This window comes from Poecile atricapillus, chromosome 13 (assembly GCF_030490865.1).
Source record: "Poecile atricapillus isolate bPoeAtr1 chromosome 13, bPoeAtr1.hap1, whole genome shotgun sequence".
Classification (NCBI taxonomy): Eukaryota; Metazoa; Chordata; class Aves; order Passeriformes; family Paridae; genus Poecile; species Poecile atricapillus.
In genome coordinates, this window is record NC_081261.1 from 17104741 (window position 1) to 17125140 (window position 20400).

General features: G+C 52.3%; 1 protein-coding gene, 2 long non-coding RNA genes and 1 other non-coding gene across 5 annotated transcripts in view; 2 read left to right on the forward strand and 2 right to left on the reverse strand.

Annotated features, from left to right (window-relative positions):
* Positions 1-818: 818 nt before the first annotated feature.
* Positions 819-2487, reverse strand: LOC131583847 (uncharacterized). 2 transcript variants are annotated; one of them, XR_009278610.1, is made up of 3 exons: positions 2224-2487; positions 1714-1919; positions 819-1120 (listed from the first exon to the last, which is right to left on the reverse strand). It is a non-coding gene; the product is annotated as an uncharacterized LOC131583847 (long non-coding RNA). The 2 variants fall into 2 exon arrangements; XR_009278609.1 differs by having other exon boundaries at positions 1714-2487.
* On the reverse strand, positions 1263-1462 carry LOC131584300 (small nucleolar RNA SNORA74). The gene has a single exon (XR_009278684.1). It is a non-coding gene; the product is annotated as a small nucleolar RNA SNORA74 (small nucleolar RNA).
* Positions 2488-7583: 5096 nt separating the features above from the next.
* LOC131583849 (uncharacterized) lies at positions 7584-9334 on the forward strand. Its single transcript, XR_009278613.1, has 2 exons — positions 7584-7928; positions 8770-9334. It is a non-coding gene; the product is annotated as an uncharacterized LOC131583849 (long non-coding RNA).
* A 5488-nt stretch (positions 9335-14822) lies between these two features.
* Positions 14823-20400, forward strand: part of SIL1 (SIL1 nucleotide exchange factor) — a 165432-nt gene continuing 159854 nt past the window's right edge. Inside the window, exon 1 of the mRNA XM_058848363.1 lies at positions 14823-14885. The gene's annotated coding sequence lies outside the window, so the exon portion shown is untranslated. The remainder of the gene's footprint in view (positions 14886-20400) is intronic.

Consider the following 20400-nt stretch of genomic DNA (forward strand, 5'->3'; position numbering starts at 1 on the left):
CTTGCAGGGCCTGCAGGAAACATGGAGAGAGACAATTGCCAAGGGCTGGAGGGACAGGACACAGGGAATGGCTTTCCACTGCCAGAGGGCAGGGTTAGATGGGATAATGGCCAAAGAGCCCATATTCCCCATTTTTTTCCACTTTTGGGAATACCTGGTCCAGCAGCAGAGCCCCCTGACACAGTGAGTGTTCCAGCCAGCCCTGTGGCACCCACCTGGGTAAGAGGAAGATTGCTGAGCACAACATAAAACCACAGGAAAGTCCTTGATTAGTTTTGCAGGTAGGATTTGTTCCTACAGAAACAACAGAACTCAGGCTTCAAACCAGCAAAAACTTTTCCTCCCTAATGTTGAATATTTTAATAAGTATTCCCATGTGCAGTGTAAAAACTGCATTCAAAGCTCTGGATCTTCAGGTGGCAGAAGGGCACATGGCTAAACTAACAGTGTCAGGGACATTTAAGGAGTCTGGTTTATTTAAAAAACACAGCATTTTCAATAAGCCTGCATGGAATCCAAAGGGATCCACACCTCATCTTGGAGAGAGCAAAACACTCCTTTTGTTCTAACTTTTGCATTTAAACACAGGTTTTGTTCAAATCCCAGTTGGTCATCTTGCCCCTCCCCACCAGTTCTAATGTATTTTACATATTCAACAGCCTTTTTCAACCTTCCTTTGTGGGCTCACTTCCCCCCAGGCTTAGGGATGAGCTGGTGCCTCACTACAGCTTCTCCAGTCCCCCACAAGAATTCACCACTCTCAAATCCTTGCTGCACCCAACAGCCTTGAAAGATAATGAAAAATAAACTGAACAAGCTTAAATGTAAATATGTTTAATTGAGGTCACATAAAAACGTATTTTAAACAAGCACTGAGAGGAGATTAACAATAAATTTTACAAATAATCCTTGTTATACTTCGCCCTTTAATACACCTTTGATGTTTCCAATTCCTACATTCACATCCTGAAAACAAATTCTTCTCTAGCTGCCCCGTTTAAACTGTGGGCTCCAGGTTTCCATCTTCCCAATACCTTTCTAACAAGGATCTTCAAAGCAGCATCCACAGCTTTACTTGACCACTCCTGCTGCTCCAGCAAGCCCCAAACCAACAATTTACCTGTAATAAAAACCCAATAAAGACAGCTGAAAAGAGGACCTCTATTCAACTCTTAGCACTGACCAGCTAATTAGATTACATTAATTTTTATATAAAACATGCACATTAATATATCTGCAAGAGAATTTCCCATTTTCTGTGTGTTGTCTGCATCCGTACTAGGCTATAACTCCACAGGCAGGAGTTACTCCACTCTGGCATGCACGGTGCTGCCAAAACCTGGCACCACTGAGTGCCAAGACGGCCCCGCGGGTGCCAGGAGAGCTCAGCAGCACCTTTCTCTCCCAGCAGTGTAACACTGGCACAGGCACCGAGCAGCCAGCACAGCTGACTACTGCTGGGAGAAGAAAACAAACAAACAAAACTGCGGGGTTTACAGAGCAGAAAAGTGATGGCACCCCTCTGCTGATGCCTCCTCTCATTAGGGCTTCATCCAGCAAGAGGACAGGAAAATTAAAGCTATCGCTGGATAAACCACGTTATTTCCACCCCGAGGACCTGAGGCCACAGCAGCCAGCAGAGACCTTTTAGTTAATTCAAGCCAACAAAACCCAAATTTTTGCCCATTTCCCCTCGTTGGCTTATGGTCACACTTCACTCACGTTGCTCCAGAGCTCTCCCTGTGCCTCACGAGCAGGTTATCCCTTCACATCTCCTCTCGGCAGGCTCCAGTGCCCCCCTGGAGATGCCTCCTTGGCTGTCCCAGCACAGCACAGCTCGGCTTTCACACACGACGGGGTCGGGTCACCTCAGGGCTCCTTCGGGCGGCTCCCGGCCACCCACAGCTCCGGCTGAAGGCCTAAAGAGAGCACAGTACAAACATCACAATTAACCCATTAATTCCACCTGTATTCATAAAGCTCAACAGCAGCTTGTGGCAGAGGACAAAAGCCAGCAAACCGAGCAAAAGGCTGAGGAATTACTGGTGAGTAGCACAGTCGAGCAACACCCCCAGTCCCGGGGCACCGCGGACTACAGCACTTGCCGGCCGGCACAAACAGCTAAATAACAAAAAGTGAGTATTTCAGGTGGCACATTCCGTCCCAGGAACCCCGATCTCCAGCCCCGCTGCGGCCACCACCCGTCCCCTCTGCCCTCCTCACCTCATGGCGGCGGCGGCCCCTCATGGCGGCAAGCCGAGTGAGCCCGACCCGCCCGGAGCCGCTCCTTCCCCTCATGGCAGCGGCAGAAAAGAGCCCGACCCGCCCGGAGCCGCTCCTTTCCCTCATGGCAGCGGCAGAAAAGAGCCCGACCCGCCCGGAGCCGCTCCTTTCCCTCATGGCAGCGGCAGAAAAGAGCCCGACCCGCCTGGAGCCGCTCCTTCCCCTCATGGCAGCGAACCGGGGGAGCCAAACCCGCCCAGAGCAGCCTCATGGCAGCGGCAGAAAAGGCCCAAACCCGCCCGCGCTGCCGAGGTGATTCCACTGGCACCGCCCCGCTCGCGTCGGCCGCTCCCCCCGGGGCGGGGAAAAACCCTCGATAATCAGTCACAGAGCGCTTGGGCTGGGAGGGACTTTAAAGATCATCTCGTCCCACCCTCTGCCATGGGCAGGGACACTTTCCACTATCCCAGGTTGCTCCGAGCCCCGTCCAAGCTGGCCTTGGACTCTTCTAGCATCCCTGACAGAGCCAGAGCAGGAAACACAGGATCTGTGAAGCTGGGAGAACTGAACTCGAGCACCAGCTCACGGGAAGGAGAGGGCTGGTGAGCTGCCTCTCTGCTTGCCCGTCATGTGTCCCACTTCAGGCACAGGAGGTAGAAGTGTCAGCTCAGAAACAGCTGCCAGCAGCGAAAAAAACCAGCCCTGAAATAAGCAGAGAAAAAGTTGTGGTGCTGGCAAGTGCCTCGCTGGGAGAAGCACAATTCCACACCTTCCCTGGCCTCCACTGGATGCCTTAACATCAGCCCAGTGCTCTGTGTATTCATGTCAGGGCACAGCAGTGTAACTGTGACCTGCCTCGCTGGGGATCCACTCAAAGGAAGTTTTTCTCTGGGCTTTGTGCTCCAGTGAGACACTTCAAGGCCTTTCCAGAAAGCCTGGCATCCCTCCCCCATGCTCCTCATGTACTTATGCTCTCAGAGCTCAGCAGTGAACTCAGCTGGAGCTGTGCCTTGCCTCAGGCAATCATCCACTCCAGCTCTGTCTTCTGCAAACGCTTCATGGTCTATTTTCAGCCCAATGCAGGCAGCTATTCTTCCCGGATGTGGGGGTGCTTCTTCCTGGCTCAGCCTGATCCTGCCTTGTCCTGGGAAGCTCTGGGCTTGTTGTGCCCTGGACGCGGCTGTGTGCAGGGAGAGAGGCTGGTGCTGAGTGGAGTTTGGTGCTTCCCCTGTCAGTGATGAACCTGCTGAGGAGCAGGTTTCCCAGCTATGCCCAGTGCATCAGGAGCTGGCTGGTGGAGGGATGGGTGAAAGCAGACACAGAGCGCTTCATGCTCTTGTTCCTGGGGCTCTCGCTGCCCGTGGCCGAGGGCACGTGCCCACGCAGGGATGGATGATGACTCTGCTGAGACCCTCAGCCACAGCTTCAGTTTGGAAGCTGTTTAATTCGTTAGCGCAGCATGGGGCCCAAATTAATATGCTTTGTTTCTTTCAATAAGACATTTTCGGCAGGATCAGGAGAGACTTCAAAAGCTTCCTGAATGCCAAATACCAGAACTCAGCAGCTCTCAGTGCCAGGACCAGCCTCTCACTTCCCAGTATAGATTCCCTCTGTGTGCACAGTTTTTCCTCTGCTTGCTGGCCTCAGAGGGAGGCTCAAATAAAGGTCTGCACATCATTTGTGAACTTTGGGTGAAAAGCATGAAACCAGATGAAACACAGCAGCTCTGTCATGGGAGTGAAGCCCTTTTCTGTCACAGGATTGTGCTCCCTGTATCACTTGCAGCCAGTCCCTGTTGTTCATCTTGGCTTGGTAACAGCTAAACAGATCCTTCTTTTCTCCTGCAAGTGTTGTGGCGGGGCCTGGAGGGACTGAGATGCTTTGTTCCAAGCCAGATTAGATATATGAGTTATTACAAAACAAAAGCTCAGCTAGCCTTCAGGAGAGTTCCTCTAGTCTAGACACAGCCTCCCCTGAGCTCCCTGCATCCCACATAACCCTGCAGCTTGTATTCAAAGCAACAGGCTCCAGAAGCCTGGGTAACCCCTGTCGAGTGAATGCTCAGTTACAGCATAAAGGAGGAATCACATCTGAGTGATTTGGCTCCCATAAATTAGGGTGGGTTAAACCAGGACATGAGCACTGTCTGCTGGCACAGTGCATCCACTCAAGAGATCCGCACTGGCATGGAGCTGTAATGCTTCAAAATGCGTGTGCTCCAAGCTTGGGGAGGGACATCCCCCCGTGTAGCCAATGCCTGCAGCTTCTGTGGCAGCAAGAGAGCTTATTGACCAGCAGAGAAGAACTTGGAGGATATCATGGATGAAAAGTTGGGCATGAGCCAACAATGTGCAGCGGCAGCCCTGAAACCCCTCTGCACTGGGCTGCCCTCACAGAGGAGTGGGCAGCAGCGGAGGCAGGGGATTGTCCCCCTCTACTCTGTCCCTATGAGACCCCCCCCTGCAGAGCTGCTCCAGCATCAGAAGCACATGGAGCTGCTGGAGCAAGTCCAGAGGAGGCCATGGAGATGCTCCCAGGGCTGGAGCAGCCTTGGAGCCAGGCTGGAAGAGCTGGGGCTGCTCACCTGCAGAGGAGAAGGCTCCAGGGAGAGCTCAGAGCCCCTGCCAGGGCCTGAAGGAGCTCCAGGAGAGCTGGAGAGGGACTGGGGACCAGGAATGGGGGACAGGACGCAGGGAATGGCTTCCACTGCCAAAGGGCAGGGCTGGATGGGATCTTGGGCAGGAATTGTTCTCTGTTAGGGTGACAGGGTGCCCAGAGCAGCTGTGGCTGCCCCTGGATCCCTGGCAGTGCCCAAGCCCAGGCTGGACACTGGAGCAGCCTGGGATGGTGGAAGGTGTCCCTGCCCATGGTAGGGGGGGAGGAGTAAAATTACTTTTTTGGTCTCTTCTGACCCAACCCGTTCTATAATTCCATCATCTCCAATGATTCCACAGAGAGGCCATTTCCACTTCCCCACTGCCATCACAAGATGGCATTCCAGACCTAAAAGCTGAGCTGGCTCAGCTGATACTTAAGAGCTCTTTTGCAGGCCCTGGGGTATCCAACCCCAGAAGAAGCTGTGGATTTAACCCTGCCTGCTGAGCTCCTTTGCCAGGTCTCAGCCCTGACACTGCCTTTTAATCACATCCCCTAATGCCAGGGCTGTGCTTTAATCACCTGCGCTGAAACACTGCCGCCGTTACTCAGTAACCCCTGAGCCATCTAATTGCACTGAGTTAAGCCAGTTATAGTTTTGACATTGAATGGCGTGCAGAGCACTTTAATCTTGACCTGCAACACCTCCAGCTCTTGCAGGGCCTCCTCTGCCCCCGAGGAGACGCTGCTAATCAGACCAAGCCAGGATGTAGTTTAAGACACGGACAAAGGGAGCCAAGGGCAAATCATGAGCAAAATGAATCTGACTCATTTTGTTACAAAGCACTGTTGAAGGTAGAACTGCCTTTTCTTCCTTTTCTTTGCCTGAGAATGATTTGTGAGAGTAATGAGAAGTCTTTCGATAATTTATAATTTCAAAATAATAACAAAAAAAAAAAGAAAGTGAAAAATCATTCTTTTTAGATATGTTTTTTTAAAAAGAAAGTTTATTTTGAGTTAGGTGCATACAGCCCTGGTGCAGTGTGTTATCCCCTGTGTCTGCTCCCACATGTGAGTGATGCTCCAGGCTTCATCCACCAGCTGCTCCCTGCAAGAACCCAAAATCCAACCATCTCCTTCCCTGGCCGAGGGCCTCTGCGGCCTCCCAGCGGGGCTTGGTGCCATGTCCTGGGTGCCAGCTCAGCCAGCACAGCTCCCTGGGGGTGCCAGTGGGGCAGGATGTGCTGCTCAGCTGTCTCAGAGGCTGAGGCTTGCTGTGTCCCTCTGGGCACAGGGGAAAGGCTGCCCAGGCTGTTCCCTCAGCCTTGCTGGGTGCAGAGGAAAGAGCAGTCAGGAAGGGTTATATAACCCCTGTCAGCCTCCAGGGCTGCGTGCACCAGCAGCAAGGGCAGTGCCACTCTGGATGTGGCTGGGCAGGAGCATGCCCTGCCTGTGGGACCCTGCTCCTCTCCCCATTTCCCCCCTCCACACCTGCCTGGGTCTCCTGGCTCTGTCAGAGCCTGCTGTTTCTGTTGCTCTAAATGCACTTGGGCAGCTCGAGGAGCCTGTGCAGCTCCCTCTGTTCTGGGCTGAAACTGCTGCACAGCAATTTTTTTTCTATTTAATCATTGGCAGAGCCCTTGAGCTTTGCTCCCTTCCTCTTCCACCCTCCTCTCCTCCTGCTGAGCTTCTCCCTGGCCCAGTCTCCTTCCTTGGTGTCCCCTTCTGCTCCCAGTTCCTTTTTAACCCCCATTTTTTCTGTCCTCTCTGTCCTTCAGTGCTCCTACACAGAAGACAGATCACAAACCACAAGCTCTGCTATTCATCTAACAGATCCTAAACCACCTTCTCTGCATAATAAATGTGACCTGCTAATCCTGTGGAGAGGATCCCTTAGGATGCAAACCCCTGCTGGGATCTGTGACAATCCCATGGCATCAAACACAGGGTCAAACCTACAAAGGGGGGTTGCAGCTGCCTTGCCCCGAGTGTGGGCACCACAATCAGCTCCCCTTAGGAATTCAGACCTGCACGAGGCCCACCAAACACACCTGTGTCCTTCCAGTGCCTCACCAGGTCTCTTGGCAGCAAAGAATTTGCTTTAATTCTGTGAGTTTTTTAAAGCCTGACTCAGATCCCAGGGATTTCAGGCAGTGCTGACACCCAGTGTGGGGTGGTGTGGGCACAGCCCTGGGGTCAGGTGCTGGGGACAGATGGGTGGGCACATCAACCCAGTGTTTTAGAGCAGAGCTAACTAGGAACAGCTTATTCCATTAAGAAAAAAGGAAAAAAATAATCATTCTTAATTAGGACAGAATCCCCCAGATAGGCTTTTTTAAAGAAAATGCCTAAAAATACCATTTTTGCTTTGATTTGAAAACTATATTTTGCTCTTCAGACTGTACGATAAAACACATTTGAATTGATGATGCATTTCACAGCAAAAATACATCCCTTTTCATCTTGAAAATGCTGAAATGAGTTGTTACAAAATTTTCAACGTTTACCCCCTTTCTTAAAAACCAAAATTTTTAATTTAGATGAAATGTCTTTTTTTTTTTTTTTTTCCTAATGGAAACTCTTGATTACATTTTTACCCAACAGCTCTAATTAGAATTAACAACTACAGCTGATTCTTGGTGGGGTGATTAACAGCTGGACCGTGCAGCCTTCTCCACTTTGGGACTTCCAAACAAGCCCTAGCCCTGGCAGTTTAGCCTTCTGCAACATTTTAGACTTGTCTAGTCACTGGAATTTATTTTTCTTTCTTTTTCCCCCACCCTTTCTCCTCTGAGGGTTAGTTTTCACCAGTGCAGCATCTCTAACAGTCAGGGAACTTCACAGTGAGTTGAGATCGCATTGATTTCTCCAGGAAGAGGCCACATACTAATTTTTCCCATTTTTCTCCCTTGAGGAATGCAGGTAACAGCTCCAGGAAGGCAGCTGGGTTTGTAGATATTATGTTCATCCTCTGGCTGACAGGGAAGTCTGAGGTCTGTGGGACCATCGTGGGACACGAGGAGACTTTGGCTGGTCTGGTGCAATGCTGGTGCTGCTGGGAAAGCACGAGGGATAAAATCAGAACAGATTGAGTCTGAGAGAAGCATCAGGTGAGGATCAGGGCATGGATCAGTCCATGCTATGCTGCCAGAGCTTCCCTCTGCCTCCAGGATGATCCTCACACCCCCCCCCAGCTCTTTGGGGCAAGGGAAGGAACACTGGAGCAGTTTGGATGGAGAGGAAGGGACCATGGTGGAGGGGAAGGGATGATGAGTCTGCCCTTAAACCCCCAAACTCTCTGTTCCAGGCACCCAGGCAGCTTTGTCCAGCCTTTGCAGGCAACCTCCAGAGAGCCAAGAAGCACTGGGGCATCCTCCTTCATGTCCCCAGTGCCTCTGTGATTCCTGGGCTGCTATGTCCAATGTTTTTCATCACTGCTCATCCCTGTGCTGGCTTCATGCTGTTAAGGGCTGATCTCTCCCTGGAAACAAGCCCATGGCTTTAGCCTGTCCCACCTCGCCCCTCCCACTGCCCTGCCAAACAGTTATTACCTTCTTGGACAAACCTGAGATAGTATTAAATGAGAGGGAGGATTTCATACATAAATGTCCCTGTGATTAATGGATTAAGAGATCCCGTGAAAATTAAAGCCTTTTGTCATACTTCACAGATCCAGCTCTTCAGCTGTTGCTCTTTCCCTTCTAGTCCTTTACAGAAGTCCCTGTGGGCCTTGCTTGCCCCATCCCTTTTACTGCAGTTTCCTCCCCACAGTGCCCCAGGGATGTTGCTGGCACTCATTTCCCTTCATCCAACTGAGTCCTGGGCAGATCCTGCTGCTCCTGAACCAGCACTGTGGAGAGGAAGATGCTGTGAGCACAGCTTGTTTATACACAAAACCAACCCAGGAGAGGGGCTGTAAATGCCTCTTTATTTCCATATTTATCATTGCAGCTCAGATGGATGAGGAACCCAATGGAAAGTTTAGATGAAACACAGAAGAAATGAAGAAGTGTTGGCAAGCGGCAGCTCAGCTGAGACTGGCAGCCTCAAGGGCTTCCAGAAGGAAAGAGGCTTTCAATTACTGTGCTGCTGCTCATCCCAATTCCCCTGCCACGCCAGGAGGGGTGGGGCAGCTGGGGAGCCCTGCCCTCCTGTGATCCCACCCCACGGAGATGGACCTGAGACCCTAAAGCTGCACATTTGGTCTTGTTGATGTTTTACAGGGCTGATTTCTTCCTGAAGCAGTGGCAGAGTGTGGGTGTGGAGGCTCTGTAAGGATCTCCAGGTGATGGGCACTGTGGTCACTTGTGCCAGGGTGGAAAGGAGCCACAAAGGCTGGACACCTTTGAAACATCCAGTGCTGGGTGTTGGTGATGGATGATGATTTAAAGCCCATTTGTGCAGGGAATAATGGCTCATAACCATCCCCTCTCCTTTAGTGATGTGACACTGCTGAGATGGGTGGTGTCGTGTTTCCACCTTAGGGGAGGTGTTGTATTAACTCTCCCTGCCCTTGCTCCTGAGCCCACGTGTGCTGTGGTGTGGATGTGCTTCAAATACAGCGAAGAGGAGGTGGCAGCCAGGGTGTGGCTCCTGGGGGAGGCAGCCAGAGAGGCAGGGATTTCCAATGCTCTGAAACCTTCAGCCCTGCGAGGACTGACTGCCCCCAGGCCAAGGGAGTCTGACTGCTGAGGGATAACCAGGACTGCGTGTCTGTGACCAGGCTCTGTTCCATGGGGAGGAGGCAGGGGTTGAACTGTCCCCTTGCTGCCTGCATGGCCCTCCCTGCTGGTGACTTTTTTTTTCACCCAATCCCTGCTTGGGCACCCAAAAAGGCCCCTACCCAGGTCATTTGGCATAAAGGCTTCTAGAAAGCATCCCTGGGGTCACTGTCCGTGCCTGGTCACAGCTGAGCTGGTGACACTGAAAACTTGAGTTTCCCTTCACACCCCTCCTGTACCTGCAGGTCCCTGGGCTCTATTCTCCTCCCTGCTTTCCCCTCATTTGTGCCCGGCTCCGGAGAAGAGCGCTGGGAACTGATCACTGTGTAGCCCTCGCTGATTTAATCCAAAGCCGGTACCAGGCGGGAGCGAACGAGGGCAGCCTGGGGGACCCAGCGTGTAGCAAAGCACCCGGCGGTGCCGAACGGCGCCGTTAATAACCGGGAGCGAAACGCTGCAGCCACCGGCATCGCCTCTCTCCGGCAGGACCCGGTATCGCCTCTTTCCCCTGGCACAGCCTGCCCTCCGGCAGGACCCGGTATCGCCTCCCCCCTGGCACAGCCCGCTCTCCGGCAGGACCCATCGCCTCTCCCCTGGCACAGCCTGCCCTCCGGCAGGACCCGGTATCGCCTCTCCCCTGGCACAGCTCTCCGGCAGGACCCATCGCCTCTTTCCCCTGGCACAGCCTGCCCTCCGGCAGGACCCGGTATCGCTTCTCCCCTGGCACACCCTGCCCTCCGGCAGGACCCATCGCCTCTCCCCTGGCACAGCTCTCCGGCAGGACCCGGTATCGCCTCTCCCCCCTGGCACAGCCTGCTCTCCGGCAGGACCCGGTATCGCCTCTCCCCTGGCACAGCCTGCTCTCCGGCAGGACCCATCGCCTCTCCCCTGGCACAGCCTGCTCTCCGGCAGGTCCCATCGCCTCTCCCCTGGCACAGCCTGCCCTCCGGCAGGACCCGGTATCGCCTCTCCCCTGGCACAGCCTGCTCTCCGGCAGGACCCATCGCCTCTCCCCTGGCACAGCCTGCCCTCCGGCAGGACCCATGGCCTCTCCCCTGGCACAGCCTGCCCTCCGGCAGGACCCATCGCCTCTCCCCTGGCACAGCCTGCCCTCCGGCAGGTCCCATCGCCTCTCCCCTGGCACAGCCCGCTCTCCGGCAGGTCCCATCGCCTCTCCCCTGGCACAGCCCGCTCTCTGGCAGGTCCCATCGCTCTCCCCTGGCACAGCCCGCTCTCCGGCAGGTCCCATCGCCTCTCCCCTGGCACAGCCCGCTCTCTGGCAGGTCCCATCGCTCTCCCCTGGCACAGCCCGCTCTCCGGCCCGCAGCTGGAGCCCCCACGAGTGCAGAGCTGTGCTGGGGACACGGCCCAGAGCGATTGGAAGCCTCAGGGGCTGTCAGGCAGCGATGCTGACCCCGAGCTGTGCCACTGCTGCACGGACAGCAGCTCACCCGTGAGCCTCGTGCTGCACCCCGCTGGCAGAGCCCTTCCTGGGGTAGGGATGGCCCCTGGGCTCATCGTGTCCTGCTCAGTGCTCCGAGGGACTGATGGCAAAAGCCCTTGGATGAGTCTTTTCTTTTGGCAGTGAATGAAACAGGATTTGTGCTGGTGGTGATAAGAGGCTGCAAGTTGGACCCATCTGATCCTCACGGCAATTCGGAGAGGCTGATGCTGACATGGCAGAACAGGTCCTGCCATAGCCTTCATGTCCCAGCACACAAAATGGGTGAGGAAAAGCATTTTAAAAAGTGACTGGGGAAACTGCAGCTGTGATGCCATCCTGTCTGAAGCCCAGGGTTCCCCTCTGGCCTCTCTGGAGTCACATGTACTGCAAAAACCCTCTGCTCTGAACTCCGGCTGGGTCATGACTCACGTCTTGGGCTGTAAAAGTGCATTTCATTGTGTCAGCACAGAAAGTGGCCGTGGGCAGCTCTCTGGCAGTGCTGAGGCTGGCCAGAGCAGGCTGTTCAACAATTACACCCGCTGGAGCCCTAATTCCATCTCATATTTTGCTACAGCACACAAAAAAGGTTGAGGGGAAGGAACGGCCAGAGGGGGAAAATGTTTCACTTAAAAATCCTGGTAGGACTCTATCCAGTGGCTTGTCTGGCCACAAATCCATCTATTTTGGCGCAAGTGTGGACTGCAAAGCCTGGACCTGCCACCTGGAAATGCGACCTCATGAGTTTCCTGCAGCCTGTGGAGTTTGCTTCATGTTCAGGATAGACACCTCTCTGGTGGCTGCATCCTTCCAGAGCGAAAAGGGCAACTGAACCTTCTGGATGTCTCTGCCTTGCTGTGTTAAACAGCATCCATGGCTTTCCTCTGGGTCCTCCCCCAAACAAAACTACTTACAGGTACTCCTAGTATGAAAAAATCACTAAAAACTGAGAGTTGTCTGTCGAGGGGCAGCACTGTGAGGCTTCACAGCAATGACACCTTGTGACTTAATTTTGCTTTTGGACTTAAATGTCTAATTATGTCTCTGAGAGTGTTTAGCACCAGTCAGGTGATTTAATTTGTGACCAAATTTGGGTCACATTGCCACAACAGAGCTACTGGAGAAGCCTTGAGGAAAGGAGCCTGGTGGTTCCAGATGAGCCAGGAGGGATCAATCCCATGAAGAAAATCTGAATTCCTTAAAGGAAGGGGTTTAACCAGGAAGGACCAATTCAATGATGAAAAAATGAATTCCTTAAAGGAATTAAATTAAGAAGAAAATCTGAATTAATTAAAGGATGGGGTTTAACCAGGAGAGATCAATTCCACGAAGAAGATTTGAATTCCTTAAAGGAAGGGGTTTAACCAGGAGAGATCAATTCCACGAAGAAGATTTGAATTCCTTAAAGGAAGGGGTTTAACCAGGGGAGATCAATTCCACGAAGAAGATTTGAATTCCTTAAAGGAAGGGGTTTAACCAGGAGAGATCAATTCCACGAAGAAGATTTGAATTCCTTAAAGGAAGGGGTTTAACCAGGAGGGATCAATTCCATGGAGTGCAGTTGCTCTGTTGCTGGTATGGTCCAGGACAGAGATGCTGTGGGACCAGGACAGGGGCTGTGTGCTCATTAATGCCCTGGGCACTAACGAAGCTCAGGAGCAGCTGCAAACAGAACCAGCTGAAGGATTCCTGCTGCCTCCCACCAACGCTGCCCACGATTCATCAATTACCTATCTGCTTAGTCCTTTTCTCCATCCTTTCACAATCTAAATAGCACATTTTATAGTCGCTGCTAAGTGATGTGATCAACATCAATTACCTACTAAAAGAGAATCAAGTCTTGATTTAAAATTAAGTGCTGCATTTTCCCATGTTCTTTATATGTAGCCAACAGAATAATTGCAGTGACATAAAAACTAATTACACAACTCCACAATTAGGCCTCCCTCCTAGTGCCGTGATTGTCTTTAAGTATACTGATGAAAAATTATTCCCAGTCCCAAATTACTCTCTCACACCCATCTTCTCTAATACCTTTGGAAAAAGTCCTCCACCCCAGCAGACCAAAGAGAGGAACTCCAGATGCAGAAGGTAATACATGCAGAGTGTATTTTCTTTTCTCTTTCATGTGGGAGTGGTTTCAGATGTGGGATCCCTGGGATTGCCCAGGGATGCAGCAGATCTCTCTGGGTGGACTGAGGCTTCCCAAGCTGCCTGGTGTGCCAGCACCCTGAGACAAGCGGGGAGAAAATCCTCTTCCCAGTGCCCCAGATGAAATTTGGCTCCTGGGCTGCAAGCAGAGAGATCGGTCCCACCTGGATGCCAGCCTTGGGCTTGGTGTGTGGAGCCCAAAAGAGAAGGAAGAGGCTGGAAAAACAGTGCTTTCACCCATCCAAAGGCCAGGAATTCTACCCAGGCAGCAATCACGCAGCTACCTGAGAAGCCATAAACTCCAACAAAAATCATAAACATCAATAAAGCTCTGGTGCACTCCTGACAGGCTTTGAGGGATTTGATTCCAGATTATGTTTCTGAGATGTTTACAACCAACCTGGAAAGACTGAAAATATTCAATTACTGGCAAGGAGAGCTGAGATTTGCTTACAGTCAATCTCCTGCCTCCAGGATCTCTGTGGGTGCCAGCAGTGAAACACAGCACTGGTGAGCAGAGCCATGGGGACAGTGGCCCAGGGACAGATCCCCCTGATGTTGCTGAGCATCTTTCACTGGATAATTAAACATTGCAGGTTTAATTTTGGGGCTGGCAGGTTGATTTTGGCTGCTGTGCAGTGCATCCCATGGCCTGTTCCTCAGCCACAGCCCAGCCTTTGCCAGGGAGGGTTGCACAGCTTGTGGCTGTTGCTTTTCCATCATTTCTTCAATGCCATCACTCAGTCGCAGTCGGGAGAGGGGTGGGAAATACTTTGGCGTGATTTTAATCAGAAGAGTGCTTTGAGTGAATGAGGTGAGGGGACCAGCGAGCTCCCTGTGCCTTCTCTGACTTTCTCACCTCATTTCAGCATCAGCCAGGGGTGCTAAGGCCGAGAATTTACACCCTTGTATTTACCTAAAAGCTCACTACCTTCCTCAAAACCTGTGAAAAATAAACGGGGTGGTGAAGTAGCCTGTGGCAGAGATGACGTGATGTGGAAGGCCAACATCTCCTGATCGTTGTGAATATTCCCTCCTGATCCCCAGCACCCATTCCAGATATCCCCACCCTGTCACCAACCCAGAGCACTCAGTGCCACCTCCAGCACTTCCTTGGACATCTCCAGGGTTGGGCACTCCAACACCTCCCTGGGCGGCCCCTGCCAAGGCCTGACCGCCCTTTCCATGGACAAATTCCTCCCGAAGTCCAACGTAACACGATGCAGAGAGGCGCCCCCAGCCAGGCAGGCCCGGCAGGCCCTTCCTGAGGGACAGATGCTCCAGGACGGGGCTGCTGCCGCTCCCAGAGCCACGGAGGCTCCAGCCCGCCCAGCGCAGCCCCGGCTTCTGGGGCCCGACCGGGAGACGGCTCAGGCTCAGGCCGGAGAACCGGACCCGAGACACGTCTCAGGCTCAGGCCGGAGAACCCGGCCCGGGACGTCCCGGCTCAGGCTCAGGCCGGAGAACCCGGCCTGGGACACGGCGGAGCCGGAGCGGTGCCACCGCCTCACGGGGCACCGGGGGGGGCTTAGAGGGCAAGGCCAAGCCCAGAGGGCGGAGCCACGATCAGGGGGGCGGGGCCAAGAGAAGGGGCGGGGCCAAGTCGACCCGGGGGCGTGGCCAATGGTGTGGCGGTGCTGACTTATTGGGCGGGGAAAAGGGCGGGGCAAAGGGCAGGAGGACGGCGATGATTGGCTGAAACGGGGCGGGGGGCGGGGCGTCGGGGCCGGGCGGAGCGTGCGCGGTGCGGAGCGGTGAGTCGGCCTGGGGGGGCTGCGGTGGGAGGTGCTGCTGGTGCCCCGCGAGGGCCGGGCCCTAACGCCGGGTCGGGGACCCGGATCCGGGGCGCCGCCCTGGTCCCGGCTTCGTGGGTACCGGCCGCTGCTTCCCCTGCGCTGCCCTCACTCGAGCGGAGCTGGCGGTGAGGCCTTGCCGGCCCGGGGGCTGCCCGCCGGCCCGGTTCCCCTCAGAGCGGCCGTGGCCGGGCCGTTAGGGACGTGTCCGGCCCCGGGGGCTCGTGCAGGGCCGGCAGAACAGGCCGCTGCTGCGGCTGGGGTCTTCCAGCAGGGACCGCAAACGCGGGCCCTGTGACGGGCACTTAGGCACACAGTGGAGGCAGGACAGGGATCCCTTACACTAAGGGCTTTTAAACATAAATATTTACACTTAAGTTTCCCCCACTGGGCACAGTTTGGATTCTGCCTGGAGCACGAGGCTGGGCTGGGTCACCTCCGGCCTACTGTGTGCCCAGGCTGCTGTGCAATAAAAATGTGCTGGAACCGCTGGAGTAGGTCCGGGATATTAAAATGGATGTTTCTTCAGGGTGTGCGCTCTGTAACGTGAGGTCTGAATTTCAAAACCCTTTTAATTGCTTTGGTACAAGCCTGCATATGGCTCTCTGGCTGGAGAACTGGTAAACGATGCACAAGGCCAGGAAGGGAACGCTGAGCAAATGGGATTTTGTATATAAACACTGTTTGTAATGTTGCCTTAAAGTGCTTCAGGTAAGTGTTTGACTAACACTTCCATTAGGAGTGATCTTTGACAGAGCTCTGACGCCGCCTGCCTTCAGGAGGGTCTGGGTTCACACCAAGTTCTGTAGACACATCTTAGGGCCAAGTTATTTATTCTGCAGTGTTCTTCTGCTAGAACTAACCCAAACCGAGTGTGGCGCAGAGGCAGAGCTGCCTGCACCGGTGCTGCTCAGTTTGCCTGCCAAAGGAGGATAAGCTGCAGAGGCATTTCTCTGGTGGAGCTGTCTGTGGAACAGGCTGCTCCGTGCACAGCCCGGCAGGAGCCTCTTAAGTGCAGATAAGTCTCCAGAGCACGGTGACACACCCTGTCATTTACCGATCGTGCTGCCGCAGTGTGCCTGCTCCCTGTGATCGTTTGAATTCGTTTGTTCTCTGGGAGTAGCATTCCTAAGGGATGGACTTCTGATTTTCTCTCTTTCCCTCAACCTTGCCTTAAAACGACCCAGTCTGGTCCACTTTTTTTTTCAGCAGCCTCTAGAGCATTTCTATGGTTGAAGTATCCAAAATACTGTCCCAGAAACTTCAGTGTAGGAGTCCAGCTACCAGAGGTGAAAGAGCAGTGTTACGAGTTCCTGGAGGCTGCTGTGTGACCACATATTTACTAAATTTGAAGGGATACAAATACATTTCTTTGGAAGAAATCAGCTGGAAGCAATTCCTGGTGAACTGTCAGAGCAGCCTTTGAACCACAGTGTTGTCCCTGTGTATCCTGAAGCAGAACAAAAGCAGGACTGGTGCTACTGCCACAACTTTTTCATCTTTACAGTGGAGAATTCCTTTAGCCTGAGCAATAAAACACCTGGAAAACTTCAGCACCCCCAAACCCGTCTCTGTCTGCTTCTGCTTGGGTTGGGCAGGTGGGGTTGAAAGCACAGCAGCTGTACCTTGAGAATTTGTGAGGCAGTGGATTATTGGGATAAATTTAGGGATAATAGTCAGCCTTTCTATGTGCTAATCCTCTGTGCTACTGACTCCCTCCGTGGCTTTTAGAACCCACCTCAGCTCTTATACTCAGTGTTCTCCTCTGAGAAATAACGCTCGACTCGTGAGGGAGGTGAATCAGCTTTAATTAAGATTTGTCGAGCGCTTTGTTGATAAGTTCTCAATAGCTGGTTGCTATTTTTTATGAACACTCAGATATTCTTAGCACCTGAAGTGGGAAGTGACACAACGCTGGGGATCTCTGGGAAGCAGCCCTGCGAAGGGAGACGGCGCCTGCTCACCGAGGCTTTGTCAAATCCATTCTGGCTGCAGTTCATGAGGCAGCTCAGCAAAACCCCAAATCCCTCTGAGTCTTTGGGAAATCTGAAATGTTCCTGAGAGCTAAGCCCTGCTTTTGCATGAGATTTGTAGCTTTTGCCCCCTTGGATTTCTCCCAAGCTGCTGGTTGGGTTTGGTGCAGCTGTGTTCTTGTCCACAGCCCTGTCCTGAGCCAGGTGAGAGAAACTCGGCTCCAGGCTGGGCAGGCCCCAGGTCCCTCTGGGCCTTGGTGAAATCCCAGTCTCAGGGAGCCTGACAGCTCATCTAACTCGCCCTTGCAGCAAACTGAGCAGCCAGTTTGTCTCTTGCCTTCACAGAATGGGCCCCCCATGTCCTTGTAAGTAAACCCTGTTAAAATCTGAGAGCTGTACCAGCCCTGGAGGGAGCAGGGATGGAGAAACCCCTCCACAGCTGGTATGGGGCAGCATGGTTTGTACTGCTGACTGCTCTGCTGGCTGCCCAGACCCTCTGGTTTGTGTGGGACTCAGGGGTGATACCCAGCACGGAGCCCAGAATTGCGTATTTTATGTTCCTGGATCACAGAGTGATGTTCAGCTCTTTGGAGCTGTGGTGTCACAGTGCTGGCACATTTAGTCTGGTCCCCAGTTTTCCCCAGCTTCCCTCTGTCTGGGGAGCTTTCCCCTGGACTCTGTTTGTGTGCTTGGTCTCTGTGCTGTTTCCAAGCACGCTTCTTTGCATTGTTTTCCTTGCTTTTCTTTCTATTGATTTGTGGGTGTTTTGGGGACTTTTCTTCAGTTTATCAATTCCAATCATGACCTCCAGAGTGCTTCCAGCTCTTAACTCCTGGGCATCCTTTCAGGTTTTATAAAAGCACTTTCTCTTTCGTTGTTCAAACCATTAATGGAAAGGATGAACAGAAGCAGACCTGGGCTGAGCTCCCAGGGCCCATACACAGGGACTTCTCCTGTGGTGACAGGGAATTGCTGATAGCTCCCCATCAAGTGTGTGGGGTTGAGTGGCTTTGGTTGGTCTTTTTTTTCTTAGTTTGTAATGAGCACTGGGCCTCATTAAGGTGAGCTTGGCCAGACCCAGCTCCTCTGGCTTTTGAAAGCATCAGATGGATGGAGTGAAAAGCCTGCTTTGTGCTGGTCAGAGGTGTGATGGGCAGGTCTCTGTAGTGGGCGATTGTGCTCTCCTTCTGAAGGCTTAGGTGACTTTTAAGAGCTTTCATGAACTTCGTTTACCTGGGGCTTCTCACTGATGCTTGCTGGGACTGGCACAGCTCTGAGGCAATGCTCAGCCCTGCTTCCCCCTCAGAGCTGCCTCAGCAGTGGGCTGTGCATGGGGGAAGCTGTGTCCAGCATCTCCTGCTCCCATTTGTTTCTCCATAGGTCTTTCCTCAGTGAGAGTTGGGCTTGTCTGGATGTGACTAAGGTAGCAAAAATACATTTTTCTCCTCAAGCAATTTCAAGTTCCTTGTGTGGTTGCTCTTCTCTAGAAAAGATAAAAGTACTTGCTCTGTAGAAATTAATGACACTCATTTTTATTCCTAGATAGTGTGTCATGGTGGGAGTGGTTGCAGGATACCTCATTGCACCAGGGCTTTGCTGTCACCTCAGTGCCAGCTGCTTAAGGAAGAGGTGAAATTAAACTTGAGCTGAAATAGATTTCACTGGAACAAATGTCACTGCCCAAGCAGGACCAGCTCTACCCTCCCCAAGGTCTGTGAGTGCTGAGCTGCTGGGTTCAGCTGCCTGAAGTTTAAGAATTGTTCCTTTTGTGTAGTGCTCTTCCACCCCCCCATTCCATCTTTTTTAGCACGTGGGTGTAACTGGGGGGTTAAAATCAGACCCCACCAAATTTAAGAATAACACAGGATTCCTCTGTGGTGTTCATGTCTTTCTCCTCTCCAGGCTGGTAACTTGTGGTACCCAGCTGTTCACTCCAGCTGTGCTTCAGGGGTTCCATCAACAGGATGGAGACACTGTGCCCTCTTTGTCCTCCTGTATTGGTCCGTGGCTGATGGTAGAGTCATAGAATCAGGGAATATTCCGAGTTGGAATGCACCCACAAGCATCATTGGGTCCAACTCGGTGAGTGCCCTGGCCTAATTTCAGTTCCAGGGGAGAAAATTCAGTCTCCCTAAAACATTCCTATGACTTGTGTTGGATTCTTCCTTGCTTTTCTCCAGGGGACTGTGTGCTGTAGTTAAATATGGATGGAAAGGCTGTGTTCCACTCTGGATTACAGCTGAATCTCAGTGGTGGATAAATTGCATCCCAAGTCTAGTTTGCAAAGCCCTTTGGGCTTCATGGGCTGCAGGAAAGCTGTATTTTATTCTAGATGTGTGTTTGCTGATAATTCTATAGGATTTGCAGACAGCAGGTTGTAAGAGCCCTGATTATACTGGTTCCCTGTGCAGTCAGACTCTGCCCAAATAATTCAAGTGCCTGCTGCAGAGAGAGGGAAAGGAAGATGGAAGGATGATTTAGAAATCTCTGGAGTTGATGGAAAGAAGATGCATATGTTGAGCTGAAGGAGATGCCAAGCCATGTATATGCCTTTAAACATCTAAATAGAAGTCAGGATTTTTTAAATGGTTGCCTACTTTAAGCCCAAATAATTCCTTTAACGAGAGGTTTTAAAGGTTTAACTTAATTTTAGAATTTTTATTTCAAGCATACTTCCATAAAATTAACTTTTTGAATGCAGAATGCTTTAATGTCTTCCGTGTTGCTGCTCATTTGCAAGAAATCTCTGCACAGTTATTTCTTATGTACCAGTTAAATCTATCAGCCAACAGATGTCAAGTGTAGCAAAAATGCTATAATAATATTATGGTCTAATAATAGTTATAATGATTCTAATTACCTGGTGCAGCTTTAGAGAGAGGCAGATTCAGAAATGAGTGCAAAGGAGGTGTTTAACCTTGAACTGCAGAAGCAAGGCACTTCCAGAGGTTCCTGTGCCGTGTCCCCTCCTCCCTATCGGACATCCCCCTCCCTTTATTTCCTCCAGCAAACTGGGAGCAGCACTCTGGTGTGTTTTAAACATCCAGACCTCATTCTGGCTGTGTTCAGAAGCGCACTGGTGAGCTGAGGATGAGCACATTTGCTGCAATACCTGGGAGTGTGAAGCCTGCTCATTTTTAACCTCTGTCTGCCCTGCTCTTGGCACGCTCCCACTGCCTGATGATGGTGGCACTGGTGAATTGCTCCCTCCTTGAGAAGGCTCAGCAATCTCCATCCTCTATGTGAGCTGCTTGTGCTGCTCTTAAGTGTCAGGAGAGGCTTTGCCACAGCCTGGGAAGCACAAAGGCAGAATCTCCTGGTGGAAGAGTGTTTGGGGGTGCAGGTGAGTGGCTGAGAGTTGTTGATCCCTACAGAGGCTTTGGTGTGGGGGCAGGAGAGCACTGGGCTCAGCCTGACTGCTGTGCTTGCCTGTGACAGTCTGGCCCCTCAAAGCCTTGTCAGAGTCTCCTTCCTCAATTGCTCCATGTGCCAGCTCAGTTACA